This window comes from Aquarana catesbeiana, linkage group LG04 (assembly GCF_042186555.1).
Source record: "Aquarana catesbeiana isolate 2022-GZ linkage group LG04, ASM4218655v1, whole genome shotgun sequence".
NCBI classification, from domain to species: Eukaryota; Metazoa; Chordata; class Amphibia; order Anura; family Ranidae; genus Aquarana; species Aquarana catesbeiana.
The window spans coordinates 344763245-344783738 of NC_133327.1; the positions used below are offsets into that span (position 1 = coordinate 344763245).

The window sequence follows — 20494 nt, forward strand, 5'->3', positions numbered from 1 at the left end:
ATCCTTACTTTTCCTGGCAAGTTTCCATTACAATAATAATCCTTTTCCTGACCACATTTCTGTTTCTCTCTGGACCATTTAACCATATGAACTGCAGGAGTCTAGGTGCCAAGTATACCCAGTCATAGACTTTTTCCCCTGGGTAATTTGGGGCTGTTTGTCACAGTTACATTATTACATATAATTAATGCTTGGTCTCGTATTCAATTGTAAATGTTCCTGCTTTCTTGAAAAAATTCACAGGGGTGCCACTAATTTCCTAAGCTAAAAATAAATATTATGGAGCATCTTTATCAAGTGAATGTGACTAATAGGGATGAGCCGATCACCCCTCCCCCGGTTCGGTTTGCACTAGAACTTGGAAACAGGCAAAAAATTTGTGCGAACACCGTAAAAGTCTATGGCACACAAACATGAAAAATCAAAAGTGCTAATTTTAAAGGCTTATATGCAAGTTATTGCCATGAAAAGTGTTTGGGGACCTGGGTCCTGCCCCAGAGGACATCAATGCAAAAAAAAGTTTTAAAAACGCCCATTTTTTCAGGAGCAGTGATTTTAATAATGCTTAAAGTGAAACAATAAAAATGAAATATTCCTTTAAATATCATGGCTGGGGGTGTCCTTAGTATGCCTGTAAAGTAGTGCATCTTTCCCGTGTTTAGAACAGTACCACAGCAAAATGACATTTCTAAAGAAGAAAACGTCATTTAAAACTGCATATAAGGTCTGGTATGGATTTTAGGGGAACCCCGCACCAAAATTTTAAAAAATGGCATTGGAGTCCCCCCAAAATCCATACCAGACCCTTATCTGAGCACTCAACCTGACAGGCTGCAGGAAAAGGGGGGCCAGAGAGCGTCCCCCCTCCTGAAATGCACCAGGCCACATGCCCTCAACATGAGGTGGGTGTTTTGGGGTCCCCGCAACCCTTGCCCGGTGGTTGTGGGGTCTGCGAATGGGGGCTCATCGGAATCTGGAATCCCCCTTTAACAAGGGGACCCCCAGATCCCGCCCCCCCAGGTGAATGGGTACATTGTACCCCTACACATTCACCAAAAAAGTGTCAAAATGGTAAAAATTACAGTAGACAGTTTGGGACAAGTTCTTTATATAAAAATAAAAAGTGTCACGCAATGTAACTCCATCTTCAATGACAGTGCGGATGACCCGAGAAAAAAAAAAAGGAAAAACTCTCAGTCCCAAACTGTTTCGTGTCATTTTTACCATTTTGACACTTTTTTGGTGAATGTGTAGGGGTACAATGTACCCAATACCCATTCAAATGGGGGGGCGGGATCGGGGGGTCCCCTTGTTAAAGGAGGCTTCCAGATTCCAATAAGCCCCCTGCCCGCAGACCCCCACAACCACCAGGGAAGGGTTGTGGGGCAGAGGCCCTTGTTTCCATCAACATGGGGACAAGGTGTTTTGGGGGACCTCAAAACACCCTTCCCATGTTGAGGGCATTTGGCCTGGTACAGTTCAGGAGGGGGGCACTCTCTTTCCCCCCCTTTTCCTGCGGCCTGCCAGGTTGCGTGCTCAGGATAAGGGTCTGGTGTGGATTTTGGGGTGACCCCCACGCCATTTTTTTTATTTTGGTGCGGGGTTCCCCTTAAAATCCATACCAGACCTGAAGGACCTGGTATGGATTTTGGGGGGGACCCCCCATGCAATTTTTTTTTTTTTATTTTGGCGCAGGGTTCCCCTTAATATCCATGCCAGATCCAAAGGGACTGGTAATGGACTGGGGGGGACCCATGCCTTTTTTTCAGGTGCATGCTTTGGCCAATCAGCAGCCGTTAATGCACTGCGATCTCGCAGTGCATTGACGGTCTCACCGTTCATTATGGGGCGTTCCAGAGGCGCTCAAATTTCCGGCGACGAATCCTCATAGTGCATGCGTTTGAAATGACAGTAATTTCTTTACTTGCAGTGAATGTTAAGGGATGTCACACATTTTATAAACACATCCCAACGTATTTAACATGATATGCACTTATTGTTAGTACACTCTTAAAGGGCATAAAGAAAACCAAATGTAATATTAATTTGCACAAAATCTAATCAATTGAGGATAACCTACACGTGTACATGAGTAAAAGAGTGATTTACCCTGCAGAGATAAAATATAATAAACACATATTTATGACTCTGACATTTGTCAGCTGTTTGACCATCTGTTTTATCTTAGTTCCAAATGTGAGGATGAGTCAGGGAAATTTGCATGCCTTCATTATCAATTGTTCTTCCTCTAGCACTTGTGTTGTCATTTTTTTTCTGCACTATGCAAAATATACTGTATATTCAACAATAAAGATTTTTATATCAACTTTGCTGTAATATATGCCTAAGAAAGGGACTCTGTAGAGTTTGGTATTTGGAAGTGTGCATTGTTTGAGCAGCAGTAGCTGGATAAAGTAAGTTTAAATTATTTCTAATTTCTTTAAAGTATTTATAATGGCTTTTCTTAAATTGTTAGTGTGCTGCTGAGCTGTTGAATACTGGGTGTTATCAATTAGCATATGTAAAAGAGGTGAGCTATTGTCCTAATTGGTGCCTGGCCGGCTGCTAGTTTTCCAGCATGCTCATTCGACAGAGGCCAGCCAAACAGCCGGCCTCTGTGGAACCAGCTGCCTTACACAGGGGCCGAATTTTATTGAACTGGCCGATGTCGCCCAGCATTCGACCCGTGTTTACAGGGCTTAAGAGGGATAGCAACTCTGTAGATATTGTTCTTTGGAAGTGCAGCAGGACAAAAGTGCATCATTTGAACAGCAGTATTTGGAGACAGCCAACTATTTTTGGTTAGTACCTGTGTTTGAGTTTAAGTAAATCTCTTTTAAAATGTCTGGTTTAGTTCAGTGCAGTATTGGTTTGACATGCCTTTCAAGGTACTTTTTGGAAGCTGGGATGCTGTCCTATTGGTATAAAGATTTTTAGTTTACGTTATGACATTGCTTGTCTAAATTCCTTGGTTTGTGTCCTGCAGTCTGAGATCAGGAGGCTGTCTTAGCCAATTTGTTCTGTTGAGCTGCCCTGCAATAGGCCACCTCTTCCTCAAAGACTGCACAGGAGAAGGGCAGCGTGGACAATTGTTGGGTAAGGAAGAGTGATTCCTGTGGACCATAAACATATAGCTTTAGCACTAATGCTCATAGTTTAGGGCAAAACGCTTTGTGAGCTGGCAGTTTGTATGTCTAGGGACAACTTGGACCTTGTTGCAATTACAGAGACATGGTTCAACAATTCAGATGACTGGGAAATAGATATAACAGGGTATAGACTATACAGGAATGACAGAGTAGGGAAGAGGGGGAGGTGAAGTTGCCATATGTAAAAAATAGCATAACGCTAACATTAATTTTAAAATAGATTAAAAACTTGAAACCTTTTGGGTCTGCTTTCCAACCAGGGAGGGATCTTCCCTTAGAATTGGTGTAGTATACAGACCTCCAGGACAGACTGAATATTATGATAACTTGTTGATTGACAAGATAACTCAAATGGCAATGAAGGGAGAGGCTATGATTATGGGTAACTTCAACATGTGTTGGAAGCACTGAATGGGGTTTCTCTAAAACAGTTAGTAAAAAGCTCAACCTGAGGTAACCTTATTTCAGACCTAGTACTGACAAATGGGGATCGATTGTCTGAAGCTGAGGTGGGAGAAAATGTGGGTTCTAGTAATCACCAATGTCTTTGGTTTGTAAAAGAAAGTTTCCTCAAAAAACGGGACTTTAAAGGACCATGAACACTCAAAGAGAGTATGTTTTGTAAAAATAAGAAGTTCAATGTCTTTGGTTTGATATTAATACAAGAACTGAAAAATCACATACAAGAACAAAAGTTTCAGATTTTAAAAGGACACATTTTGCTGAAAATAGGGAATTTCTAAAAAAAAATATTGAAAGGTTGGAGTAAAATGACAGGAGCAAGTAATCAGTGGGCACTGTTAAAGTCTAGCATCCTGGAGGCAACTAGATTATATGTCAGACATGTTAGTAGGAAAAAATGGAAGAAAAAAACAATATGGTTCACTAAAGGGGTAAGTAGGTTAAAAAAAAAAAAAATCAGCATATAGAAGAGTCAAGGAAACAAGACGTGTAGCTGACAGAGAAGAGTAGAAAAATAGACAAAGGAGGCCAAACACCTTATCAGTGCTGTCAAAGCACAGAAAGGGGAGGAAATTGCTGAATCTATTAAGAAAGGAGATAAAACCTTTTTTTTTTTTACGATTTCTGGAGACAGAGGTAGCAGAGGAATTGGTTTCGGTTAAAGTTTAAATTGATACTAAAGTCTCGTTTTTTTTTTTCTTTAAAAATAAAAAACATGTTATTCTTACCTGCTCTGTGCAGTAGTTTTGCACAGAGCAGCTAGGATCCTCTTCTTTTCAGGTCCCTCGTCGGCGCTCCTGTCCCCGCCCACATCAAGCAGCTTGCTATCGGGGCACCCGAACCAAGCTGCAGCTCTGTGTGCCCATTTAGACATGGAGCCGAGGTTCAACCCTGCCCTCTCTCTCTCTACTCATTGGCTAACTGACTATGATTGACAGGAGCAGAAGCAATAGCAGTGCTGCTGTGCCTCAGCCAATCAAGAGAGAGAGTCCCGGATAGCCGAGGCACACGTGCACATCGCTGGTTCGAGATGGGCTTTGGTAAGCATTAGGGGGGCTGAAGGGGACTGCTGCACACTGAAGTTTTTTATCTTAATGCATTAAGATAAAAAACCTTTCGCCTTTACAACCACTTTAATAAAGCAATGGGCTCTCATGGTATTCATCCCAGAGTTCTAAGAGAACTTTGAGATATAGTTGTTGGACCATTAACGAATCATTTTAATCAATCTCTTCTAACAGGACAAGTTCCCCATAATATTGTACCTATCCACAAGAAGGGCAGCAAGGTAGAAGTTGTTAATTACAGGCCAGTGAGTTTAACATCGGTTGTAGTCAAGTTAATAGCTCACTTAAGAATACACAAATTTCTGGACTCTAAGCAGCATGGCTTTACTGAGGGCAGATCATGTCAGACTAATCTGATTGAATTTTGTGACTATTTTACCAAATATGTTTTGGACCAGGGTGGTGCTGTGGACATTGCATATCTTGATTTTAGCAAGTCATTTGACACAGTTCGACATAACAATCTAAAAGAAAAGTTGTACAATCCAGGACTTAACCATTGGGTGGTTCAGTGGATATACAGTTGGCTAAAGAATAGATACCAGAGTGTGGTTGTAAATGGGGTTCACTCGGAACAGAGACCAGTCGCTAGTGGTGTACCACAAGGCTCTGTACTAGGTCCTGTTCTATTTATGTATGTAAGCAATATAACTAAAGGTTTGTTGGGCAAGGTATGCCTTTTTTGCTGATGACACAAAGTTGTGTAATAGGGTTGATATCCCTTGAGGTGTTTGTAACATGGAGCATGATTTGGCATTGCTGGAAGATTGGTCAAAGCAGTGGAAACTGCGGTTCAATGTTTCTAAATGTAAAATAATGCACCTAGGGAAAAAAATCCCTTGAGAGAGTATAACATTGGGGGTACAGTGTTGGCCAGCACTATAAAAGAAATTTGGGGGTACTTATTTCAGATGATTGCAAAATGAGCAAACAGTGTGACCAGGCAGTGGGAAAAGTGAATAGAATTTTAGCATGCGTCACTAGAGGAATCACCAGTAGGAGGAAGGAGATCCTCCAATATATAAATATTTAGTGAGACCTCATTTAGAATACTGTGTCCAGTTCTGGAGACCTCACTTAAAAAAAAATATTGAAAAGACAGAATGAGTCCAGAGACAGGTAACAAAAATGGTGAAAGGTCTGGGGGATAAAATATATTGAGAGCGACTTCAGGTACTTAATGTGTACAGTCTGGAGGAAAGAAGGGAAAGGGGAGACACGGTTGAAACCTTTAAATACATCAAGGGAGCGAATAAGGTTCAAGAGGACAGTATTTTCAATATGAAACCAAAATCAAGAACATGGGGACATGACCTCAAACTAACTTGAAGAAAGTTGAAAACGAATCTTAGAAAGTATACGGTAATTTTACTGTAATGGTAGTTGATGCTTGGAATAAACTTACAGCAGAGGTAGTGAGTCAGTAAGCAGTAGGTGGTTTCAAACATGTTTGGGACAAGCACAGATCTATACTCAGACAAAAAAAGTTAACAAAAAAAAGAACAAAACATGTATAAAAAAAAATGGGCAGACTTGATGGACCACTTGGTCTTTTTTCTTCCGTCACTTTTCTATGTTTCTATATGGCTTTCCTTTTTTTTTTTATGTAGAAAAATATCAGTTGTGATTAGCTTACTGTAAGTAAGTTTATTTATGGCTTTTATTGCTTTAAAAATGTTGCTTCTGTGTACAATTTGTAAATATTTCTGTACATGGGCCAACCGTATTAGCTTGTTACAACTGCAGACTATAAGTGCGATGGACTCGGAAAGCAAATATTAAAGCAAACCTAAAGTAGGGAAAAAGATTTGAAGCCGCAGAACATAGCAAGCTCCTCCAGTTGCCATCACATGTGGTCCATTTTCAAAAGGAGTGTCCTAGAACACCAAATTTAAGGGTGAGAATATGACCCCGCCCCCCTCTTTCCTAATAAACCTCCTTACTAGCCTGTGAAGCCACCCATCACTATGAACAACCAATAGTGAAGTTTAGCCAGCAAGAATAAAAACTTTTACCCCAAGAAGGGTTGATATTTGTGTGACTTGAGTGTGGACTGGAGAATGAATTGGAAAATTGACCTGATATGCAGACACCTGCAAGCGATTAAAAAAGTTGCAACAAACATTACTTTCAGGTTTGTTTTACAATAAAAACTCAAAATGTGTGTCAACTAGGAATACAGTACACCGTAGTTCAGCTGTAATACAGGGCAGAAACAGCTTTCACTGCATTTTCATTTCTGGCACACCACATGTCTGGTTGACTAGTGCTTGCTTTGTCTGGTCCAGTAGTCAAGGGATAAGAACATTTGTTTCACTGTGATTTTATCAGGGCATCAGGAGGTGTTTGATCTTCTTCCATAGCTGGTTCACTAAACTGTAAGTAACATGAAGAGGCAGTGAAATGTACCGTAGCTCTCAACCTCTCAAGAGAGAGGAAATGCAGACAGAACATCAGCATCTCTCTACTGTAATGTGCATGTTTCACATTTTGTTAAGATGGGTGAGAGGTCACTTTGTCAGTGACTAATCATTTTATTTTCTGTGAGCATCCTTTCCAAGTTACTTTATTTAAATGAACTGGAAACAGTTTCTGTGTCACAAAAAAAAAAAAAAGAAGTCTTAAAGGAATATTAGTGAAGTTATTTTGATGCAAAAAGCCATTGTTTATTAATATTAATATTATTATTATTATTATTATTATTATTAATATTATTATTATTATTATTATTATTATTATATATAATATATCTTTACACTATGTTCAAAATAGTCAACATTGCTATCTTGTGAAAGATTATAATGATTATGACGATCAGATGTAAGGAGTTGAACACCTGCTGTAAATTATAAGAATGATAAAATTCACTAGGGAGAACTGTGATAATGTTAATGTATGAGGCTCCTGACTGAGTACATTTCTAAAGGTCACTAATCTTCAAGGTGACTTGAATATCCTAAGCCTCGGTTCACACCAGAGGCGGCACGACTTGCAGGTCGCCTCACCGAGGTGACCTGCACACGACTGCCGGGGCGACTTGCAAAACGACTTCTGTATAGAAGTCTATGCAAGTCGCCCCAAGTCGCCCCCGAAGTCGTACAGGAACCTTTTTCTAAGTCGGAGCGACTTGTGTCGCTCCCCTTAGAACGGTTCCATTGTACTGAACGGGACGCTACTTGTCAGGCGACCTAGGTCGCCTGACAAGTCGTCCCAGTGTGAACCGAGGCTAAGATTCCTTGCACACTGAGGCATTTTTCAGGTGCTTTTGGGCTAAAAATAGCGTCTGTAAAGCACCTGAAAAACGCTTTCCCTGCAGTCTCAGTGTGAAAGCCCAAGTGCTTTCACACTGAGGAGATGCGCTGGCAGGTCGTTAAAAAAACTCCTGCAGGCAGCATCTTTGGAGTGGTGAAGAAGCGGTGTGTATACCGCTCCTAAACTGCCCCTGCCATTGAAATGAACGGGCAGCGCCGCTGAACCGCCAGCAAAGCGCCACTGCAGCGGCCCTTTGCGGGTCAATTTAACCCTTTTTCGGCCACTAGCGGGGGTTAAAAGCACCACCTGCTAGTGGCCGAAAACCTCTGCAAAAACTATGGCAAAGCGTAGCTAAAAATAGCAGCGCTTTACCGCCGATGCCTCGGTGTGAAAGCAGCATTAGTGATAAATAGCGAGTTAGTAAAGAATGTAAGTTATTGCTTAAATGCACAAATAACTCACACAGGCTGACACAAACTGAATAGGAAAGACTGGGGTGGATAGATTTAAATGTTATGAATGCAGATTAACAGGATCTGATGGACAGGAAAAGTTAGCCATGGACTGGCTCGCTCCCCGAGCCGATGCGAGTGTCCGGCGGTCTCGATCACCACCGGGCTCCCGCGATCGCTCAGGGCACATGGAGAACCCGGAACTGTGTGCGTAAACGATCTGTTCGCTTCCCTGCACAGTCCCCATCCCCCTTCGGTTAGAACACAAACTAGGACACACATTAACCCCTTCACTGCCCCCTAGTGTTAACCCCTTCATTGCCAGTGACATTTTTACAGTAATCAATGCATTTTTAATCGCACTGATTTCTGTATTAATGCCAATGGTCCCAAAAATGTGTCAAAATTGTCCGACATGTCCGTCATAATGTCGCAGTCATGATAAAAATCGCTGATCGCCACCATTACTAGTAAAAAAAAAAATTATTAATAAAAATGCCATAAAACTATCCCCTATTTTGTAGACGCTATAACTTTTGTGCAAACCAATCAATATACGCTTATTGCGATTTTTTTTACCAAAAATATGTAGAAGAATATGTATTGGCCTAAACTGAGGAAAAAAATGTTTTTTTATATATTTTTGGGGGATATTTATTATAGCAAAAAGTTAAAAAAAATGCGTTTTTTTCAAAATTGTTGCTCTTTTTTTGTTTAAGCGCAAAAAATAAATACCGCAGAGTTTTACAAATACCACCAAAAGAACGCTCTATTTGTGGGGAAAAAAAGGACATCAATTTTGTTTGGGAGCCACGTCGCACGAGCACACAATTGTTAGTTAAAGCAACGCAGTGCCGTATCGCAAAAAGTGCTCTGGTCTTTGGCCAGCCAAATGGTCCGGGGCTGAAGCGGTTAAAGTGACAATCGGCACTCCCATTAAGATCTGTGTATAACATTTTTAAACAGGATCTGAAGGGCGCTTAGAAGGCTTGGGGAAAGCTGCTTGAAGCTTGGCAGAAGCTTGATAGTTTCATAAAAGATTGCTGTTCACACTACTCCTCTACAAGCTGAAGTCTGTGTGAATCAGGACAAATATAGTGTAGCCAATCAGCTACAGACTAACACGGAACCTGTTGATCAGACAATAGGTGGATGTCCTGTGTTTCTTTAGGCTTGGTTCACACTAGTGCGGGCCGTGCGTTACGATTGTGGATGCAGGAATCGCATCAATTCCCACACCGTGGCAGCTTGCATGGTGGTGGAGAGACACTCTGTGGAGTTGATCGACTGATCCTGGTGGATCTGGTGTTTGTCTGAGATCCTGTGTAATACCTTATTGTGAACACTCTTTAAGCCTGGATCCCTATTGAGCATATCCAACCCACTTGATGTGATCTTGACATTATACTTTGAGATCTCCCAAATAAAATCTATATGTGGTTTGGATGGTTCATTGGACTATTTCCATCTACACCTGACTTCAATTTCCATTTGGATAACACACTCTCTCCCCACCCAAATTATATGCACCGCTTAGTGAAGACTTCATAGTCTCCTTATGTGACTTCACTTTTCCTGGTTCCCATGCTCGCCCAGGAGATTGCCAATTTTTTGGCTTTGTGACGACTAAAATTCTGGTGCCGGCTATGTGGATGGTTTTCTGACCTAATATACTCCTGAAGAAGGGAGTAACCCTGAAACATGTAAAGTGTACAGCTGGAAGAACAAATCTCCGCGTGAAACAGGATCATCATTTTATATATATATATATATATATATATATATATATATATATATATATATATATAAAATAACAGGATCATCATTATATATATAAGTTCTTCCAATTTGTGATTAGTTCTTCCATGATTAGTAGCATCCAATGCAATTTATGTACTATTGAAGGCTTTTTATTATGTGTGTGTTTGTGCATAATAAATTTATATATTTTTGTAAACTGACTGTTGTAAGTTTATATCGTACCACGATAGTCCATGTTACCTCCAAAACTGCCCAAATTTAAATTCCCGCACTTGTATCCATCCACAGCCAAATTTCACTGCTCTTTTGAGACCTGCCATTTATTCTAAATGGCACCCTCACGCATTTCAACCCTCAGAGTGATTGCAGGTGCGGGAACCACCCTGAGGCCGCATTTTTAAAAAGTGAAGAAACAGCACACCAAGGATTCCTCAAAAGGGTCCAAAGCTTTATTTTCGCGGTCACATTTAACATACAGCAACGTTTCAGAGCCACGCAGGGCCCCTTCGCCAGGCAAGTGGCTGCAAAACGTTGCTGTATGTTTGTAATTTTCTTCACTTTGATCATCCATGGTTTCCAGCCTATGATCATTACAGCACCCAGAATTACTGAATAGCCAGTTTCTTGAATGTGTGCATAGGGAATAGTGCGCTTGGACTTCGCATTTTTTTAAAAAAGGTGCATGCACCTTTTTGTGCATTTCACGTGGCACAGCAGTCCATTCAAATGAATGGGCTGCCATGCCCGAGCAAATACTGGATGCACGCATGGCCCGCACTAGTGTGAAACGCGCCTTATTTGTGGTTAAAAATAGTTAGTAGAGACCTAAGCTGCAGTGATAAGTAATGACCAGTAGGTGGTGAAGTTGAATGCTAATCATTATAGCCTGCAATGTCTGACATGGGGCACACAATGTAAACAAGATTTGGGGCAGCTAGTGATGTATATAGGAAGCTTCTGAAAGCGTTGTTATGCATTAAGACCTTCAGCTTAACACATTTCAAACATGTACAATTGACATCTTTTTTGTACCTGCTTTAACCAATTGATTATGATGATGTTTATTCTGCTTGATAGACAAATATTGTATACTGTGTAATGTTCTGTTGCAGTCGTTAATTGCTATAGGTTTTAATTTTCATACTGCAGTTAAAATAAAATAGTTATCAGAAATTCAAAAAAGTCAATTTGAAGAGCCATCTGAACAGTATGAAGGTTGAAGTTAAGTACATTTTAACACAAAGCCTATCTCTGGCTAATGCTATAGAACTTGATTAGTAAAACATGGTGATTGCACTTCCCTTTAAGATTGAAGTTAATGTTTCATTTGCTGAGGCTGAAAAGGACATTCTAATCGCCATTAGCATCACAGATAATATATAACAGCAGTAATGCCAGTTCACGTTGGCAGCTGTGCAAGAAACCTATAAATATTTGAAACATTACCATAACATTTTCAGATGTTATTTTACTATCTCCTTTTATCCTGACTTGACAGTCTAGAAGTCATTATGCAACTTTGCCACAACACAAGTTTACTGTGAAATCTTTACAGCTCTTTCCTGATAGTGGTTCAGTGCGGCGACAATAAAGGATGAGCTGCGACAACAACATAAAATTAATAATGCGCTCTCTGCATACCAGAAACTGATAGGGATTCCAGACACTGTTCAGAGAGTTCTGCTGAGGACAGTGAGATCTTGAGTAGAAACATACCAAATGAGAATGAGAGAATTTAAAACCTTAAATATGATGTAACCTACCAAGCCACATATCTATTCAATGTAACTCATCCATAACTGGATTTTTTGGAACCAATGGCCTTTTAAAAACAAGGCATCATAGGAAGTAATTATAGCATTGTCATGGGGTGTCATTACAGCAGCTTGTCCTTTTATGTAAAAAGCAACTCTCTACCTCAGCACTATGGCAACAGTAAATCTGGCAGAAATGCAGACTCGGAAGCACTTGCGATTTCTAGATTTACTGAAAATTGAGGAGGTACTATGGATGGAAAGCTGCAGCAGAGTGGCCATGAGTGCTGATTCTAACACACCACCTCCCAACTTTCCTAAGCTTGCATGAGTTGATTTGACAGTGAGGAACATTAAATTGTAATACAACAGCTCAGTAGATCAGGATTGTGACAGGGAAAATACAGTGGGTAAATGTAGAGAATATATTCCTGTGACGTGATCTCCAAAAAATAGGTAGTATTGAAGGGGTAAGTCAGTGAACTGGAGGACTGCATGGTCCCCCTCAAGTTTGATCCTAAACTGGCTCCCTAAGGTTCAGCCACAAAGGCTTTCAGCTAATTTATTTTGTTAACCAAAATGCACACTAGTAGTTAAAAATTGTTGTCATGGCCAATATATTTCAATAAGTATTTCTTGTATAGCTGAGAATGCTGGATCCTAACCAAGTTCTTTTCAAAAACTAATAGCATTTTCAGGGAACTCATTTGAGAGAAAGTACATCCGAGAATACAATTACAGATGCTTCAGCTGGGAGCTCTCCATGTCTGATCCATCCATGCCAACATTAAATTTAAGCCTGTGGCCAAGGTGAAAAGTGTGTGTGGCTACATTTTACTGAATTTTGGGCATGGCTTAAAGAGGAATTGTACAAAGAGTTTGAGCTTACTTGCAGTATATGCTGTACACTTATGCCGCAATACTTGTAAACACAAAAAATGCCTTAAAGTTGTGGTAAAGCTCAAATATTCTCCCACTATGCCAAAATAAAGCACATCACCATTAATCAGTTTACCAGAGAAACATTTCACAATCAATAGTATAAATTATTGTAAAGTTTTACATTATAAACTATTGCAAAACAATAATTAGGAATGAGGTTCAGAGCCACCTTTAATGGCCGAAAATTTGTGCTCAAACCTATAATGCACTTCATAACCTTTATCTCTGGCCAGATGGGTTTGGGTTCTTGAGAACCAATAATCTGTAAGAATAGACATGCATTTTCCTCACTATAAAAGGTGGGCTCCCAAAAGCCATATTATCAGTGCGTGTCATAGCTGATTAGGTAAATCAGACAATCCTGTGTAGGCAGAGATACAGTGTCAGGAATCAGCAGCAGGAATGGCCAGATCTGTGTGGCTACACTCAGGAGACTCGGACCAGACTGTGTATGTTTTAAGTGAGATTTATTTACAGTGAAACAAAATCTATACAAACACTAGCATACAACAAACCTAAAATATAAGTGAACCAAAAACTTAGTGACAGAATAACTAACTAATTAACCTAACAAACAGGAAGCCTAACTAAAAATGAACTATATACAATATATACAAAATGGGGAACACAGAAAAGCAGGGGAAAACTGGAGGTGCAGGGAGAAAATGGAAAGGGAGAACCAAAATTGGGATCAGGAACAAGGGGGAACAGGTATAAGGCAGCAGGGCACAGGGCAGGAGCAAGATCAGGATCAAATGGCAAGCAGAATCTGGCAGCAGCAAAACACTGGAGTGAGGGGCACTAGTAGGGGAGGACCTATATACCCTCCCAGCAGCCAGCATCAGGTGGAAACTGATTACTGGGATCTGCTGGCTGCTGGATGACACCCACTGGAGGACACTGGAACTACAACCTTCTGATCTGGGAAGCATAGTGTCACCAGCAGGTGATCCAGGTCCTTACATATAGCGTGATACAGTGCTATACTATGCTGTTCAGTGTTTTACTGTTCCTCTTTAGGTTGAAAGCATTTTGTCCTGTTACTTTAATTTTTAAAGCCTTTTTTAAAATATGTTTTATTCTTTAACCGACCCAAAGAAAAAGAATATGTTACCAATACCAGCAATTACCATATAGTATTTTTGCAACTATAATTTTTAACATATGTATAAAAATCCCCTTAGACTACTATAAACTGCTAATGTTCCTTACCCATCTGAACAGTGAAAATCGTTAGCTGAGTTCTTCCATGCTTTAAAAGAATATAAACCTCATGGCAAAATATCTGCTAATACACTTGCAGGCAGAGACTGCTGATCACAAGGGTACTGTTGGCCGCAAAGCTATGGGGGGGTTGGAGGGGAGAAGGATGAAGACAGACAGGCTTCTAGGGTTTTTTCAACCTTTCCAAAACCTAGGCATTATATATATTGCTGCAGCAAGCAGTTGGAGAACAACGTTATGCCCAAAGACAAGTGTTACTGATAAAACTACCCAAAAATACTAACTGGAATGAGTGAGTTTTTTTTTTTCTTTCAATTTAATTTCACATTGGTACATGTCCCCCATGGCAGTGGCCAGTTTTCTATGCCTCTTTTTTAATACTGGGCACTTTCACCCCCTTCCTGCCCAAGCCAAATGTTTAGCTTTCAGCGCTGTCATACTTTGAATGACAATTGCGCAGTCATGCAACACTGTAACCAAATTAGATTTTTATCATTTTGTTCACACAAATAGAGCTTTCTTTTGGTGGTATTTATTCACCACTGGGTTTTTTATTTTTTGCTAAATAAACAAAGACAGCAAATTTGGAGGAAAAAAAACACTTTTTTTTCCATTTCTGTTATATAATCTTGCAAATAATATTTTTTCATAAACTTAAGCCAAAATTTGTTCTGTTACATTTCTTTGGTAAAAATAACCCATATAAGTGTATATCCTTTAGTCTGTAGGGAAATTATAGAGTCCACAAACTATGGTATATACTGTGTATCTGAAATCGATCAGTCCTGATGTACTGATGGCTTATCTCATTTCTTAAGGCCCAAAAATGCCAGGACATTACAAATTCCCCCAAATGACTCATTTTTGGAAAGTAGGCAGTCCAAGGTATTTAGTAAGAGGCATGGCAAGTTTTTTGAATTTGTAATTTTTATACCAGGGGTCTGGTATAAACTAGGGGGGACCCCACACCATTTTTTTTTACTATTTTTTTACCAGGAAATATTTTTTTATTATTCAGCTGTCAGTTGTTAAGGACGCAGCGGTTGGCTTCCCAACTCCGCTCCTTAACAACCAGCTTTTACTGCGCCCTGATTGAGCAAAGCTTTGCTTAATCAGGGCGCAGAAAGCACTGTGCAGCACGCAGTGCATTAAAGGGCATGACAACCGCTGAACACCCTGCAAATTCAGGTGTTCCCCTGAACGGGGCAATCAGCCAATGTTTCGTCCGAACTCATGATCAGGCTAAACCTCTCGCCCCCAAAACACTAATTGCTGGCTGTTACAAGTTTTAGTTTTAAAAACACCTACAGATTGTTTATGACAAAGGGAAATAGGGAGGTGATATTTATTTTTATAAAGCGGGCTATAGCTTTAAATCAAAATGAATGACAAAAATGAAAAAAACATACATACACAATTCTCATATAATAAACACATAAATGGCGTAAAAATATTGCAATGTTTACGCTAGACCCCAACACGTTATCCTCATAGACGTTGGAGGTTTTTACTATGCTAAATAGGGAAAGCAATAAATAATGTTTGACAAAGTTTTGCATACCTTTCCCAAAAATTCTAAAATGAAAAATGTAAACATCCCTTGTAATAGAAAAAAAGCATGACAGGACCTCTTAAATATGAGATCTAGGGTCAAAAAGACCTCAGATCTCATATTTACACTAAAATGCAATAAAAAAATAATTAAATGTAATTTAAAAAAAAAATAAAAAATGTCCCTTTAAGAGCTATAAGCAGAAGTGGTGTTTTGACCTCACTTCCGCCCTGCAATGATATGGAGATGGGTAAGGGCCATCTTCCCCTCACTCGTCTCCATGCCTTACAGGAGAGCAGACCCGATCGCCCCTGCCACCGGCGGCTCCGGTAAGCGGCGGAGGGCACTGGAGCGCGGCAAGAGGGGGGCCGTCTTCCACCGCTGATAAAAGGTACCTGGCTTTGATATATACAGCTATGCTCATAAGTTTACATACCCTGGCAGAATTTATGATTTCTTGGCCATTTTTCAGAGAATATGAATGATAACACAGGGTTAGTGTTTGGCTGAAGCCATTTATTATCAATCAATTGTGTTTACTCTTTTTAAATCATAATGGCAGCAAAAACTACCCAAATGACCCTGATCAAAAGTTTACATACCCTGGGGATTTTGGCCTGATAACATGCACACAAGTTGACACAAAGGGGTTTGAATGGCTATTAAAGGTAATTATCCTCACCTGTTATCTGTTTGCTTGTAATTAGTGTGTGTGTGTAAAAGGTCAATGAGTTTCTGGACTCCTCACAGACCTTTGCATCTTTCATCCAATGCTGCACTGACGTTTCTGGATTCTCAGTCATGGGGAAAGCAAAAGAATTGTCAAAGGATCCGCGGGAAAAGGTAGTTGAACTGTATAAAACAGGAAAGGGATATACAAAGATATCCAAAGATATTGAGAATGCCAATCAGCAGTGTTCAAACTCTAATCAAGAAGTGGAAAATTAGGGGTTCTGTTGAAACTAAACCACGGTCAGGTAGACCAACTAAAATTTCAGCCACAACTGCCAGGAAACATGTTTGGGATGCAAAGAACAACCCACACAAATAACTTCAGGTGAAATACAGGACTCTCTGAAAACATGTGGTGTGGCTGTTTCAAGATGCACAATAAGGAGGCACTTGAAGAAAGATGGGCTGCATGGTCAAGTCGCCAGAAGAAAGCCATTACTATGCAAATGCCACAAAGTATCCCACAATACACCAAACAGCACAGAGACAAGCCTCAAACCTTCTGGCACAAAGTAATTTGGAGTGATAAGACCAAAATGTAGCTTTTTGGCCACAACCAATCAACAAGGCCTATGATGAAAGGTACGGAGGTGGATCGCTGATGTTTTGGGGATGTGTGAGCTACAAAGGCACAATTTGGTCAAAATTATTGGCAAGATGAATATATAATTTTATTAAAAAAATACTTGCATTCATCAGCCAGGAAGCTGCGCATGGGACGCACTTGGACATTCCAACATGACAATGATCCAAAACACAAGACCAAGTTGACCTGTCATTGGCTACAGCAGAATAAAATGAAGGTTCTGGAGTGGCCATCTCAGTCTCCTGACCTCAATATCATTGAGCCACTCTGGGGAGATCTCAAACGTGCAGTTGATGCAAGACAGCCCAAGAATTTACAGGAACTGGAGGCTTTTTTCCAAGAGGAATGGGCAGCTTTACCATCTGAGAAGATAAAGAGCCTCATCCACAAATACCACAAAAAACTTCAAGCTGTCATTGATGTTAAAGGAGGCAATACATGGTGTTAAGAACTGGGGTATGTAAGCTTTTGATCAGGGTCATTTCCGTAGTTTCTGTTGCCATTATGATTTAAAAAGAGTAAACACAGTTAATTGATTGATAATAAATGGCTTCAGCCAAACACCAACCATGAGTGAAAGAAAAGTTTTTGTGTTATCATTCATATTCTCTGAAAAATGGCCAAGAAATCATACATTCTGCCAGGGTATGTAAACTTATGAGCACAACTGTATATACTATACATACACTTATTATTCTACATGTAATATGTATACCGGTGTCTCCAGAAAATATATGGTTTGGAGATCTTTTACATAATGTGTTTGCTGTGATATACATGGAAAACATTGTACAAAAAAAAAAAAAATGATCCAGCCAGTTGCAAAATTGAAGGCAGGGCCTGACAGAAAATCCATCAACAATGAGCATTTGCAATAATCTGAATCCTCACTCTTGAATTTGTATAATAGTGTGGCCTTAACTCTTGGGTTTCCTATTATTTATTTGTATTCTCTCAAAGTAAAACCAAGGCTAGTGGGCCTGAATGCAAACAAATCAATTGATTCACCCACCTATGTTAAAGAGCATGGATGAGAAATCCCTATTGCTGGTGACTTTATTCAGAGATCCACAGCACCCATGGCTGCCTGAATATCCTAACAGTGAGTATGTGACTACTAAGTGATGACCGGTCACCATTAGCCATGTTGCATTGTATTTTTTGTTTGCGCAGGGTATCATTTGCGGGCACCCCTCAGGAAACCCGTATAGAGCGAAAAATGTAGGATCTTTTTTTTCCTTTTGTACATTTAATTTTTTGACACTTTTGGGGTTCATATGGTTAGTGGGGAGTGATTTGGATTACCCTTTATTTACCACTAGTTTATTTTGAATGCTGCTTACTTGGCTCCTTTTGGAAAACAGGATTGGGTAGAGATTTTCTTTGTTTTTTGGGGGGATTTTTTCAGATATCCTCTAGAGAAGACACAACCTGTGGAAAAGTATATGCAATGAGTGCTAACATCTCCACCCCTAAACAGAAACCAGTGTATACTAGTAGTGGAGGTGGAAGGAGTTCCTTTGCAACTCTGACTTTTATTTTTTATGGCAGCAGCTCAGAAATAATTTTTGATAAAAGTTTCTGAATGAGAATTATTTCTGAGAACAATAGGTTTCCTTGGGGGAGTTTTTCCATATTTTAACTGGAAAAAACTACTCCCTATAAGTAAATCACAGCACATTCTGACCACATGATTGAATAGAGTCCTGACATAGGCTCTGTTCCATGGGTTTTGATGAGTGGGTATGGGCATCCCCGTTGTATAGAGTGAAGCTTTTTGATTACACATATTGCTGTTAACAAAAGGCATAACAAGATTTTGGTAAAACATTGGATTCTTTTTTATCATTCATTATTTTAGTTTTGTGTTTGTAAGCACTGCACTTGTTATATACTGTAGATATACTTATATTAGCCTTTAATTCTAATTTAAAGGGGATGTAAACCCGAGTCATAAAATTTGACCTAGGCACATATATCTGCAGTGTTTTCTTATCTCTCTCCAAAGCCTTAAGTCCTGTGTCTTTCTGCTGCTCTGTACTTCTGTTAGCATAATAATTACTGACAAGTTCTATGACAATTGAGATAAAACCAGCATGAAATTTGTGTCGGGAATGGGGCTATAAATAGATTAGCAGAGAGCTGGTCTATTTACAGCACAGCCCTGCACATTCCTTCCTCCCTCTGCCTATGTGGAGGGGGGAGGGTGCCTTTCCTCCAATCAGCTGTATGCCAAGACTTCATTCCCAGTGCTGAAAAGGAAAAGAACATTTCTAACATGATCTGCACTTTCTAAAGAATATATAAAGCTGAGGACAGCAGATATGCATGTAAAACTTATGTAGGGAGATTTTTTTCAACTCTGTGTATCATCTGAGGCTGTTCACTTCACTGGGTATAGGAGAGGGTTTACATCCACTTTAAGATAACAAAGTATTACAAATGTTGTGTTTTTAGGAGAAACACAGCTTTCTTTAGGTGATTACAGAAATTTGTTTATTTTTATCCATATATTAACCTTTATTTCCACTTTAAATAATGACAAATTGCTGAATAAACAGGCCCAAGGCAGTAATATAAAATCTGCTTTTGTTCATAGCAGGCGTATAAGCATGAGAGCTGATTTGGTTAAAATAGAACATTCCCTGTTGATAGTTATAAAGCAACCAGGCAGGATGTGCATGAGTTAATTTTGTTGTTTCTGATTTTGTTGCCTGATAAAATGATACCGCTGGGATATGTACACGAAGTTACATTTTCCCAAACCAACATTCATTAGCTGATTTATCTGATTACTGCTCAAAACGTCAGCCATTAGTCTGCACTTTCTTTATGTGATGGGAATTGTCCTCTGACTGTATTAAGTGGCTTATTAGGCATACTGAAGTGAGATGAGAAAGAATAACAGTGGATTTAATGAATGAAAGTTTAATTAGTACAGAGGCAGGTTAGTCAGAGGAGTCAGGAGTGGCGAGGTAATTGAAGCTTTAAAACTGGTTAGTTAGCCTCCATCTACCCTGAGCACCATAGTTCTTCTTAAGCTATGTTTTGTTGAAGTGAAGGGCTAAGAAGCCAAATGTAATTAAAATCTGTCTTGAAGAATACAGTGAGTTTTTTTTCAGAACTGCCTTCACACAGATCATCTTCTAATTTTGCAGGAAAGCTAAATTTTATTTTTGCAAATATGATTTTGTATATAAATAATTTCTGTATACAAAATGTGGTAACGTAAAGTGCATATATTAGCAGATATATTTTTTCAATTTACGTAGGCATGCTAAAGTTAAAATCCAGGCAGATATAAAGACACAATTTATTACAACTCTGTGATCCTTAAAGTTAATTGTAAACCCTTATTGTCTTTTAATAACAAACATGTTATACTTACCTGCTCTGTGCAATAGTTTTGCACAGAGCAGCCCCGATTCTCCTCTTCTGGGGTCCCCTGCTGGTGCTTCTAGTACCTCCCTCCCAAAGTGCCCACCAAGCTGCTTGCTATGAGGGCACACATACAAGCTCATTCCCAAACTGGTTCTGTGTACCAAAGGCTTAGCCTGTCCC

The 20494-nt window shown here is 39.7% G+C and overlaps 1 protein-coding gene across 4 annotated transcripts in view; it reads left to right on the forward strand.

Annotated features, from left to right (window-relative positions):
* The window catches only part of FUT9 (fucosyltransferase 9), a 322302-nt gene that overhangs the window by 279369 nt on the left and 22439 nt on the right, over positions 1-20494 (forward strand). The window lies entirely within an intron of this gene.